The sequence below is a fragment of the Coffea eugenioides genome, chromosome 7, assembly GCF_003713205.1.
Source record: "Coffea eugenioides isolate CCC68of chromosome 7, Ceug_1.0, whole genome shotgun sequence".
NCBI classification, from domain to species: Eukaryota; Viridiplantae; Streptophyta; class Magnoliopsida; order Gentianales; family Rubiaceae; genus Coffea; species Coffea eugenioides.
This window is the reverse complement of record NC_040041.1, coordinates 16,257,037-16,270,026: the sequence shown is the minus strand read 5'-3', so window position 1 is coordinate 16,270,026 and position 12,990 is coordinate 16,257,037. Positions and strand designations below refer to the sequence as shown.

Below are 12,990 nucleotides of genomic sequence, written 5' to 3'. Positions count from 1 at the left end.
AGAGGCTAGAAAATAATATTCGGAGTAAATGGCCAAGTAAATAATTAAATGAGCTTGAAATAAGAATTTAATATAAGAAAATTTGCGAGTCCTCACAGAGGGGGAAGGGGCGGGGGAGGCAGAGGGGAAGAGGGAGGGGGCAGAGGGGGGAGGGAGAGAAAAAAAAACTTTGTGTATGGCCGGAACTGGCCGCCTGAATAGTAACCGGCGCCGGAAGTGGTGGTGGATTGGGTGGGGGAGGAAAAAGAAGAAAAGTTGAAGGGAAAGTTTTTTGTGTATTTTTGAAGTGTGTAGGTAAAAAGTTTTGAGAAGTTTTTTGGGGTTCCTGTAGCAAAAGTTGTTAAAAAACTAGTAGGTAAAAAACTTGATCAAAAAACTCACTTCCAAACAAGCCCTATATTATTAGGGGCAACTTGAGATTAAACCTAAAATAAAAATTATAATAATTTTTTTAGATAGTTATTCATAGTATTTGGTTGTTACTAACATAATTTGTAATAAGTCTAAACAAATTTTTTTCTGGACAGGATTGTAGTATTTTACTTTTGATTATGAGGATAAAAGGAAAACTTCAAACATTGTTGATTTTTTAGAGTATAAACTAAGAAACAATACCTTAATATTGAAAAAATGGCTCACAAAAGACTTGCATTGAAACTGAAAATGAGCTTATGTTATTTATTCTGACTAACAATTCTTTAAAAAATCTCAACAAACCTACTTGATAACATAATCTCCTACTCAGCAAATCTTAACTAAAATATTTGTTAACAAATTAACACAATCTTTGGTTAATAAATATCATAATAACAAGATTTATTTAACTACTAACTAAATTATTCTAATGCTAAATATAATCTAATAAAATCTATAGGAAGATTGGCATATCTTAACACTTCTCCTCGCCACTTTTGTTGCAGATTTTGAATTGCAATCTTTGGACCTTGTTTCGGACAAGACTTTTGTAAGAAACTTTACTCTAATAATTAGCCTTGCAATGAATTTATTCTTTTGCCCTTTTATGGAAGCTGATGATTTCTTTGATGTATCTAAATATATTTCTCATAAGTTCAAAGTGGAGCACCCGTCTACGATATTTTAACCTATATAAAAAATATAAAATTCTACATGTTTATTCATAAAATTTGTCATAACCATCAAAACCTATAGACTAAAAAATAGCAACATTATAATCTTGATAAATATCAGTAATCAATTTGTTACCGCTTGAATTATCCACTATAACAAATATGGTCAGTTGCGGCACTTTTGATGAGGCACATAGTGATTCTGCCCCAAATCAGCAGCGCAACTCCAATTTCGCCCCAGATTTCACCATATATTTGGTTTATTTTGGTGAGGTTGTGGCACATTAGTAAATGTTGACAATTAGACGGTTGAAATCACGTCATTTTTTAAAGCAAAAAGCAAAAAAGGCGCACCCAAAAATTTGTACCCTTTATTTTTTGGTTTTTTTTTCTTACCATATATCGAAAACTCCTTGATCAATTGTATCATTATATAACAAAAGGTCTTTATTTGAGAAAATATTCCCATTTATTTCCGTCTTCCCCAAATCTAAGAAGTTTCCACTTTTTCTCTCTACCATCCAAAAACCTAATCTATGAATTACTATTTTTGAATTCAATTCCTCTCTTAACAACTCAATGCCTTTGTTATGAATTTCCTATCATCAACCCTAATCTATGCATATCTACAACACTAATCTCTCTATCTCTCTATCAAAAATCAGAATTTATTGGTTGATTGCTTGTTGAATGATTACTAATCATTGTGCAGATTGATTTAAAAGCATGTTTCATTCAATAGCAAGAAATAGTTTGGATTTAATTGACCAGAAGAGTAGAAGTAGTTGCAGTATCATTCTCGCATTTCTTCGAAAGACGATGCCGTCTTCTATAGGAACGCATGCACCATTTCCTTCTTTCGTTCTTCATTCAAGTCCTGAAAAATGAACACTATCTTCTGAACTGCCTCTGAGGTAATATTTGGATTTTGACTACTTATGTGAACTTAGATTCAAGTGATAAGTTACTGGTTTGGAATTGTTTAATTATTTAGTTCACGACAAAGCTGGATTAATTTCGGTCCTTTTTTAATCTTTGATTTTCTTTTCTATTGTTTTAGCTCCATCTTTTGATTTATAAACTGAATGAAACAAAATTTGCCTTAAAATTTTGTCTACTGTTTTTGGGTTCGAAGAATTTTCTCTTTCACCTTTTGTCTTCCGTCTCTTGTTTACTTTGTTTGGCTATGAGTATTTACATAGGGTCTATGTAGTTCCATAGTATCCAAAATCTGACAATAGTGTGCAAGTTTTTGTCTAGGATCAAGTTAAGAGATTAGAGGCCTATGTAATAGCGCATTTAGACAATTGTCTTTGCAATCCTAATTTTTTTTCATTTGGTAATATGTCTGTGTTTCTTCTACCCAGGTTAATATGTGAAATGGCTTTTATTAGACTACTTATCCCCAAATAAGCCATGTATCTGCAAAATGTGAACAGAAGTCTGGTATATATAATGAATAACTTTTCTTTAGATGGTTTGACAAAGTTCTTGAAGTTTCATAACATGAAAATCATTTTGATTTTATCTTTGCTTTTGTAGGTTCAAAGAATTCGGATGTGTAAGATAAGGATTTCTTTGATCTATTTTGATCCTAATTCAAGGTAATTTTGTCTGAGAATTTCATTAGATATCCATCTCCTCCATTCCAGAAATTGATTTGTCTCTTGCATACTTATTTATGAATTTCAGATATTTGGGAATGACTTACGACATTAAAATACTTATCCTGATCTAATACTCATCTCACCTTAGTATTGCCATTCTAATACCATCTACAAAAGATATATATTTAGTCTAATGCTTTTTTTTAATGTTACTATTACTTTTCTTTATTGTAAGAGCTATGGCTTGCTATAGACTTTTGATATTATGCTCTTTCACAATTTCATACTTTACTGTTGCCTTGTGGTGTTTCTGCATCTAGAATTCAAGGCCCATTTCTTTTTTGCCTTTTTTTACTTAGTTGTGTCAAGGACTGCATTTTGTTAGTCAAGCTAGTTGGGCTAGATTTGCATGTTGTGGAATTTATTGGCTTGGCAAGTGACCTGACCAAAAAGTTGATATTGATTAATTGTGTCCACCCAATAAAAGCATCATTTTCTATTAAAATGGAACTTGAGGTACCTAACAAACTTTGATTTACATGTTGGAGCCTAATTTAGTTGTTAAGATTTAAAAGTGGAATAACTGACTTCCTAGATAGAACGGTATGTTAAAAGTGTAAGCGCTTGTTGATGGCATTGGATTTTTATCTATAACAATCTAAATGGATTATTCTTCTTAAACAAATAAAAAGGCATAAATCTGTTTCTATGATTAAAGAGCATAGAAAGAAAATCTTTTTAAACATGTAGGACCTGCAAGTTGACGATATAAGACCGCATTTTTAGCATTTAGCAATGTGCATTTGATAATTGTTTCAATTTTAAGCAAGAGCACTTGGAAACTAATAAAAAATCTCAAAATGAAATTACAACAAGATTAACCGCCTATTTTCTGATGTTACTGTCTCGTTAGTTTGGTATATTATGTTCTAGACTTAAGTTCAGTATCTTAAGAATGATTTTCCTAATTTACTGTTGAAATTTTCTTAGAAGTGTTTTTACATTTATGCTTTTATGTCATTTCCCGAATGCTAATTTATGCTTATCATGGATTTATATGGCATTATGTTGCTTGTTTTCTAACTCGTGGAGATATGGTTATAGTCTTCAACCTCAAGTGGAGATACAGTTTGTCCTTACTATTTTATTGTCTGACAGTATGTGCATCAGGAAAAAAGTCGTGATGTATTTGAGAGGCTTCTTATTGATTCAGATTGGGCAATTAACAATCTGAACTGGTTATGGCTGTCCTGTTCATCCTTTTTTTAGTAGGTATGATTTGCAGTTCTTATTTTATCACTTGCATATCATGATTATGTGGTTTATACACCAGTACTTGTCTTATTTGACCTACTGGACTGGTGACTAGAAAACTAACAAGCATTCCGAACTTGATCAATCAAATATTCAACAAAAAACGATCGAAAAAATGTCAAATAATAGAACAGATATTGACAGTTCAGATTTTTGAACAATTTTTCTGTATTACTTTCTTTATCTTGCAACAAGCAAAGAGGTTAAAAAGAGTTAAATGGAAGCAAGCTTGTAGTTCATCTTATAGTTGTAATGGATTTATGGATTGAATGCTTCTGTTCAATTGTCCAGAAATCCATGGGTTGCTAAGATAAGAAGTTTCTACTGATTGCATTATTTCCTCTCAGCTGTTATCTTAACCATCTGCATTATCTGACTTCTTATAACGTTACCTAAATTATCTTTTTTGCTAATGTACTTCATTAATTTAACTTGTAGATTGAGAAACTTCTTGCAAGAGATTGATATGTGAGGATATTTTTGAGAGATATAATTGTGGAAGCCAACCACACTTTTGAAGCCAAGCATTTGAAATAGATGAATTTTTTGTATTGGAAGTGAATTCTTAAAATCCATGCTATTTTTTCTTTTTCATTTTTTAATGTGATGTGATGAAATTTGTGACGTTGACTTGTGATGAGATAATGTATGATATTTTATTGTTAATATATCATAAAAGTTTAATTTTGTGGAATCATTGAATGAGAAACATAAAAAAAAGGGTACAATCAGAATTTTTTTGGATATGAATGCATTTTTGTTCTCAAAGGTCTTGCCAAATGTCCCTTCTTCGGCTAGTAAAGGATTTTTTTGCAGCACAAAAAAAAATGTCGCAAATGTATTTGCGGTAGAACATACTGTCACAGAAAGTCTCGCTAATACTTGTTGCACAATGTCAAATTTTGTTGTTTTATTTTGTAATGGCTACTTTTGTGGTGCATTACCTTCACAATTGTGCCGCAAATACTCTTTTGCGGCGGTTTTAGGACTTTTTGCGACACCTTTGTGGTGTCGCCAAAATCCAATTTTCTTGTTGTGATCAATGATCTCCTACTGAATTTTTTCGAGATCTGAATTCTTGATTTCATCATATTCCACTTCAAGATTATCAAAATCTGATCAATTCATAGTAAATATTTTTCCTTTCATTTTAATTAAGAATAGTTTACTCTCAATTAAATTATAAGTAAAACAAGCATTATTCTTGTGAAAATAGCATTCAAAATTGCTACATGAATATTGGGTTTGGATCTTTGTTTAATTGCAACTCTGTGGCTTCTAATTTGTGTATCTATTGAAGAATCTATCGATTCTTCAAATGGTGCTGAAACATAACCTGTCTCCATCACATCCCATAAGTCATTGACTACCAAATAAGCCCAAAATTTGGTGGCCCAAATTTGGTAAGTTTCACTACTAAAAGTTGAAACATTTGATAAAAAGTTTTCTCCTATCATGTTTTTAAAGTTATAAATGATCCTCACCCAATATACTCACTCTAAAAAAATAATTTAGGCCTTAAAACATAGGATACCACTTTATCGGTTTTTCAAGGCATAATCGAAAAAACAACACTCTTAATATTGAAAAAATGGCTCACAAAAGACTTGTATTGAAGTTGAAAATGAGCTTGTATTATTTATTCATCAACTTACTATTTATAATGATTATATGAAACAAACTAACATTATTCTAATTAATAATTCTCTAAAAAATCTCAACAAAACTATTTGATAACTCATATTCAGCAAATTTTAACTAAAATATTTGTTAACAAACTAACACATTCTTTTGTTAACAAATATCCTAACAACAAAACTTATTTAATTATTAACTAAATTATTTTTATACTAAACACAATGTAATAAAATTTGTAGAAAAAGTTGGCATATCTCAACAAAAGTTACAATACTCCTCCTCAAACTTATATACTAAGATCCGCAAAAATTAATAGTGATTTGCGGTAAGATGTAATAAAACAAAAATCCTAATAAATGATACTATAGAAGGTTTTCAAATAAGCTTTAATTATATATTCCCTTATCTATAAATTGTACTTATGATTTAAGAGCCAATAGCAACTAGCAAGTTATTATCAATCTTCATGAAACCATGTTTTTTAAACTCAATTGGTCCGACAATTCAACCAGTTAGATGTTGAACTTGTCATATGGTCGAGTTAAGTTATTAATCTGATTGGATTCAATAACTCGACACTCTGTAGTTCAACTCAATTGAACTGAAAATTTGATTGATTTTGAGTAATCCAATTTGGAACGATGGATTATTGAACTCTTCAAGAAAAAGATGTTGCTAAGTTGAGGCATATGATCTTCAAAATCTAAAAATAAACTCCAATGATTTTGGTGGTAGATGTGGTCTAATTATGTGTCATTTCTTTTGTCCTTCATATTCTTTCTTTTTAACTCCCATTTCAAATATGCGTTTACAGCTTTTATTAAAACTCATTACACATTATATCTCTATTATTGGAATTAGAAAATAGATTATCCAAATAATATATTATTACAATTTATTCTCATGACAAGGATTATTTCTAATAAAATTTAACACTTTAAAATTTAATAAGATGTAGTAATAAATTTAACGAGTTGCAATTTTACACTTGACTAATTAAGTTTATCTTGTGGCAGCTCTCACAATAAATTAATTATTTCCTAACTCATTGAAAATAAAATAAATTGATTGCGACATATGTACTCATCTTTGTACCATATATCTTGTATTAAAAATTGTGACATACTCGTTAATGTCTCTACCACATCTCTTGCATTAAAAATTGTTAAATACTATATTTAATTATGTTACAATGACTCACCAATTGAATCACACTGCCATGCATTGAACTAATTAGGAGACATAAATTGCACAACAACGTGGTGGGATTGAAGACAAGCATGCCCAATTTAATGAATTCATCACAATGAATCGCAAACGGAGGGTGACAAATTAATGCACTTACATTACTTCAAAGGTCAGGAAAGTTTGGAGAACTTTAAATGGAATGAAAATGTATATAATAGGAATCTAGAAAGCTGAAAAAGGTCTGCATTCCTATTCAACAGAAAAATCAGTTTCGTATATAATAGGAACCTAAACAATAGGAATATTAGCACGTATGGTTGTTATAAATTGGACAAAAACAGGTAAATGCTGAATGAATTTTTAAATGACCTGATGCAACCTACAATTCATTAGTCTGCTATGTTATCTGCCAAAAAAAAGAGGAAGAATTTTAGTAACGTACACATCACTAAATACAATAAATTGGCAAGAGAAGGATAACTTCGTTTAAGACCAGTAGCGATGGGAGAGCATCGATAGGGGAAGTGTTCCAGGCATTATAATTAGATGTTAAGTAGTGCAAAAAGGCAAGTTATCATAGCTGAGATTTCCTGTGTTTCGTACAAAAATAATGCTATATTCACTAAAGAGTTTGTCATTACAATATAATTTTCATCCTATTTAAAGCACTTATTTTTTATTCTTATTTTCCAATTAACCGTTTCATGGTATGTGGTAATGATCTGGCTATCTCTAAAACTACGTGACTCACAAATTGTAACAAGTGTCTCCTGTAAACAAATAATTTGCTTTAATATAACTCTAAAACATAGTAAATTAGTGATTGAAAATAACTTATCATTTTTTTTTTACTTGTGCAATGCAATCTATAGTACTATGACCTTCCTTCTATTTCGATGCAAGCGGGATTATTAGTATGTCTTTTGATATGTGAGAACAAAGATCATCAGTTAAGATTCTAAGAAATAAAATACACGTGAAGGTGATAAAAGGAGAAAATTTACCTGCTTCTACAAAAGCACCATTAATGATGGTGATGATATTCTGCAGCAACTTTTTAACGGAGGCAACAGAATACAATGATAGTTCACAAATGCATTTCAACACCATTGAATAGTTTCTCATGAATTCTCTGCTTGCATAATATGTGGCTTTATTCTTATTTGAATTATAGGATATTGCAGCATGAACTCACTTGTAGTCAAATGTATACTTAAAGAATCTAATCTTACTATTTTGTTGAATTGTTTTTTATTTTTTTTTAAAAGAATTTTTGGGTTTAAACATCACAAGTATGATATATTTAAGACATTATAGGTAAAAAAATACAATATAAATATAGATCAGGAGCACAAAAGAAGGCTAAACAAATAGCTCTATAGTTCACGCATTAAGAAATAAAATAATATTGATAGGAGAAAACTAATGACTGATCTGAGAGGATAATTTTTGCCCATTCTTGTAGTTGATTGGTCAAGTGACAAACTCACTAAAAGAACTGATACTCCAATTATAAATATTTGTGTAATAGACTACCAAAATACAGAAGACGAAAAGGAACTAAAGAACTCTTGGTTAAAAGTGATAGAAAATTACTGAAAACAGATATAATTATTAATAAAATAATTAAATTCATAGTTTTAAATAAATGCTAAAGTTTTTCCATAGATGAATTTAATAGGAAGAATGACAATTGGTGAATATCCTAAATGTTGGTTGAAATCACAAAATGAATGAACCAATTACTCAAGAGTTGGCTATATTCTATTTATGATGGTTGGTGTATTTCATTAAAAAGGTCAAGCGTAAGGATACATAGCACAAGTCTGAATTTGGTTATAGTGCTTCTTAATTAGCATTTGGATTCAAAATTAGTAAACTGAAATGGATATAAAATGCCTGAGTTTACAAATAGATAAAAACAAATAATTTGGATATCATGTATTGATTAGCTATTTAACGCTGTCTTTAAGCTAACTATTTAATAGTCATTTAACATGGAATACATATACATGTTGTAAATCAAACTTATATCTTAAACTTATATATGGACTTGCGGCAACCATATTAGCAAACAAAAAGATAGTGCTTGCCTTGACAATAATTACTACATATTCATCAACATAAATTCATAACTAAACAATTCAAATAAGTCTGAGACCCTGTTTGATAACCTAGTTTAACACTTAAATTTAATGAATTTAGATCTTAACAAATTCAAATCGATAATGAAAATTTAAACATTTGAATTAATTAAGTGGTACTGAATTTCTTAGGCAAAACTTGTTCCCAAAATTAAGTGATAAGCTATTTACTTATCACTGAATGTAATATACACTCAAATGTATTAGATGTAATACTTAACAATTCAATAACTTAATGGATTCAGACTTCAGATTTCAAACTTCAATTTTATCAAATGTACCCTGAGTGTTCATGCAATTAGAAATAGATATTTATATTCTATGCCTTGATTACTAACCTTACTAACACTTTGCTCTTGTGTACCAACAAATTTTTATACTTTAAATAGGATATTATTTACACAAAATATATCTACTTACATTACATACATATTTTTGCAGTATAATATATTTGTCAAAATTTTAAAATATAATAAAAAGTTTCCAGCAACTTTAGGATAATTTTTTGAAAAAAGTTATTGTAATACTTTTTTGATGTGATGTATGTAATAAAAATGATAAAAAAGTGCTTTATTTCTATAATTATAAAAAGTCCAGAGAACCAAAAATAATGCCGTTCATGAGCTATAACTTCAACAAACACCTATGCAAGAAAAAATAGCAGATACTTGAAAAACTTGCCATTAGCTACTATTCATTCTTCTTTATTCGCATAGCTACCCTTAAAACAAAAAGCAAATGAGCTTCAAAAGACCCAAAAAAATAAAAAGGAAACCTAAAAAAAATCACAAAGTAATAGCATCAAAGGTAAAATAATTTCCTCTTAGGTAAGGAAATTATAAGGAAAATTCACAAATTTACTAAAGACGAAACTCCAACAAAAAATAGAAAATGATTATTGGATGTAGGAATAGGCCCACAAGTTGGCCAACTAAGTGTTTGTTCAAACGCTAATATGAACTAAATCCATCAGCGGCCGTACGCTCTTTAAAGGCAACACCAACGGCACCACACAAAATATATAGTGAAATACATACTACGCCAGTTTTCCACTCCACTCCCTCCCCCAAGGACAAGGACAAGGACAAGGACCTCCACTCATGCTATTTCAAATTTCAATTGCTCTCATTAGCCCATTTACACTATATCAGTTACTATCATAATTCATAACTAGTTGTACTAACTTAAGATTGTTTATGAAAGTTACTGTGGTTGTGCTCTAGGGTTTGCAAGACGGCAGAGCTATGGCAGCTACTTGACAGCCAAAACCCATCTCAGAAAGGCCGCCCCCTTTAAGGAAGACATTTGCGGATATACTGGTGTCCACCGCGAAACCAATGCTGGATGTAGGAACTCTTGGTTCATACTAAGGGGAACTAGTTTTGGTCCTAACCCGTGATGACTTCTCCAAGTTCGCAGCCCCCTTTAGCAATATTCTTGTTGGACTATTCGCTTATCGTAGAACTTCGATGGAGATCATTAGTAAGTTCTTTGTTTCTCTAAGGCTCAAAGGTGATTGTTCGATTGGTTTCTTGGACTCCAACCATGCCTTGATTCGCCCTACCCTTGAAGAGAATTACACATGGCTTTTTGTGAAACGTACTTGTTTTGTTCAAAACTCATCGATGATGGTGTCTAAGTGGATATTAGACTTCAAAGTTAATCAAGAATCATCTATTGCCGCTATATGGGTTATCCTGTCTGGCCTACCTCTTTCTTTCTTTGATAAAAATTTGCTACATAAGCTGGGTTCTTTATTAAGAAGACTTTTACAAATTGATTCCGCTACGTCTAGCTTGAAACAGCCTTTGTTGGCGTGAGTTTTGGTGAAGGTTGATGTTGCTAAACCACCAATCCGTCGCCTCTAGATTGGATATAAAAATTTCGGCCACTGACAAAAGATAGACTACGAGAATTGGCTCGCCTATTGTGCTTGCTTTGAACGTATTGGACACTCGAATGAAGAATGCTTTAAGAAAAATCCATCTCTAAAACCTGTTCAGCGTGACGACAACCCCCATACTTCCAAGTCTGTCAAACAAATTTACATTCAAAAAACAGATAAATGGAAAGTGGTGTTAGAGGATCGGAAGTAGCTGGTGGATGGTGTGAGATCGAGCGATGGATTCAATGACTTTGATCGTGTTCAGGTTGCTATGGCTGATCAACAACGTTTGACTCATCTGAAAGTACACCCAATCTCTAGGAAAATTGCCATGGACTGCCTTAAGGGTAAGGGGTCTCGTGAGAATGAATACTCGATATTGCAGCCATCAAGGAAAGAAAAGCATCAGGCTATGGTTGAAGTGGCAATTGTTCCACTCAAGCTGCATAGGCGAACGTGATGGGAACTTTCAACCACCACGGTGTGCCGTCAACTTGAGAAGCAAGTGGTGAGGACACCCATATTTTGAGTTAGACCTTCAGCACCTGAAAGTGGCCAAGCAAGTGGCGAGGACTTTCGAGTCGGATTTAGAAGATGTTTTGGCCACTTCAAATTACTTTTCAATTCTTGAGTAGCATGCCGATGAGATAGAAACATTGAGAAGTAAGGCTTTGGTTCACACAAGCTGTTCAATAGGTTCTTCTCCATGACGAACCAAGCAATTGCTAATTAGGAGGAGGAATTCAACGGACAATTTTCAAGAACAATCTAGTGTGAAGTAGTCGTTGCACCAGTTCAAGGAAATTTTGAACGCAAAGGTGAGGGACTCTAAGTTATTACAGTATATCTGCCCTCAAGGGCTATGTTAGATTCAAAAAATGTGGAGCAATTGACCAATTTAGCAAAAAATCTGGTAGACCAGTCAACTATAGCAAAAAGCTGCACCGCTTCTTCTCTCAAACTGTGAATCTCCTCTCTTTTAATGATTAGTCCGCTTCAAATGTTGGTGTGAAATGTGAGGGGAATTTCTCGTCGGGATTCTCAATGCTATCTTTACACCTTGTGTTTCTGTTATACTATCCGTTTGCTAATTTTAGTCCAACCGATGACGGACGCTTCTTAAATAGAGACCATACATTATATGCTAAAGTTTTTCTTCGTTCTCTCCTTCTTCGACAGTAAAATTTGGCTGTTTTGGTTTGACGAATTTGACATTAATTTTAGAGAGGTAGGGGATCAACTGGTTCACATGTGAGTCTAAGCGTTTCACTCTTATGACTTTAGTTTGTTAGTAGTATATGTCAAGTGCACTAGAGTAGGTAGGCGAGGGCTCTGGGAAGCTCTAGAAAAAATCATTGTCCGAAACTTACTTTGGTTAGTTGTTAGAGATTTCAATGTCATTTCAAGTACTGCTGAACGGTTAGGGGGGGCTCCACCAATTATTTGCAACATGGAAGAATTTAATGAGACCATGTACAATTGTGGCTTGAGTTCCATTGATTTTGATGGACACCATACACGTGGACTAATGGACACTTATGGCAACGTCTCGATCGTGTGTTAGTGAACAATGCTTGGGGTAATTTATTTGATGTTTCTAAGGTTTCTCATTTAATGAGAGGGCACTCCGACCATGCCCCCTTGCTGGTGAAATGTGGAAGTTTGCAAACTCAGGAAAAAGCCTTTAAATTTTTGAATGTGTGGTGCGATCATTCGGAGTTTTGTAAGATGGTGAAGAATACATAGGAGTTTCCAGTAGAGACCCAAGGGATAGAAAAATTCTTCTGTAAGTTGATGATAATTAAGGCCAAACTGAAGGAGTAGAACTCAAGCTCGTTTGGCAATATTTCCCATCGGGTGCTAGTCGCTAAGCAGGTGCTTCAATAGTGTGAAAAGGAATATAATCATGGCTACATCCTGCAATCCAAAATTCGGTTGGAGAAAGTCAAAGCTGGCCATTCAAGAGTTTTAGCTCTCAAATGTGAATTCTGGCATCAGAAATCTAGAATTAAGTGGATACAATCAGGGGATACTAACACTAAGTTTTTCCATGCTTCAGTTAAACAACATCGTAAAGTTAACCTTATTTCTTGAATTTGTGACGAATTGTCAGGATGGCTAGAAGA

At 32.5% G+C, this 12,990-nt stretch overlaps 1 long non-coding RNA gene across 1 annotated transcript; it reads left to right on the top strand.

The window, feature by feature from the left end:
* Positions 1 to 1,580: 1,580 nt before the first annotated feature.
* LOC113778811 lies at positions 1,581 to 4,610 on the top strand. The gene is made up of 4 exons (XR_003469330.1): positions 1,581 to 2,002; positions 2,631 to 2,692; positions 3,854 to 3,967; positions 4,448 to 4,610. It is a non-coding gene; the product is annotated as an uncharacterized LOC113778811 (long non-coding RNA).
* Positions 4,611 to 12,990: the final 8,380 nt, after the last annotated feature.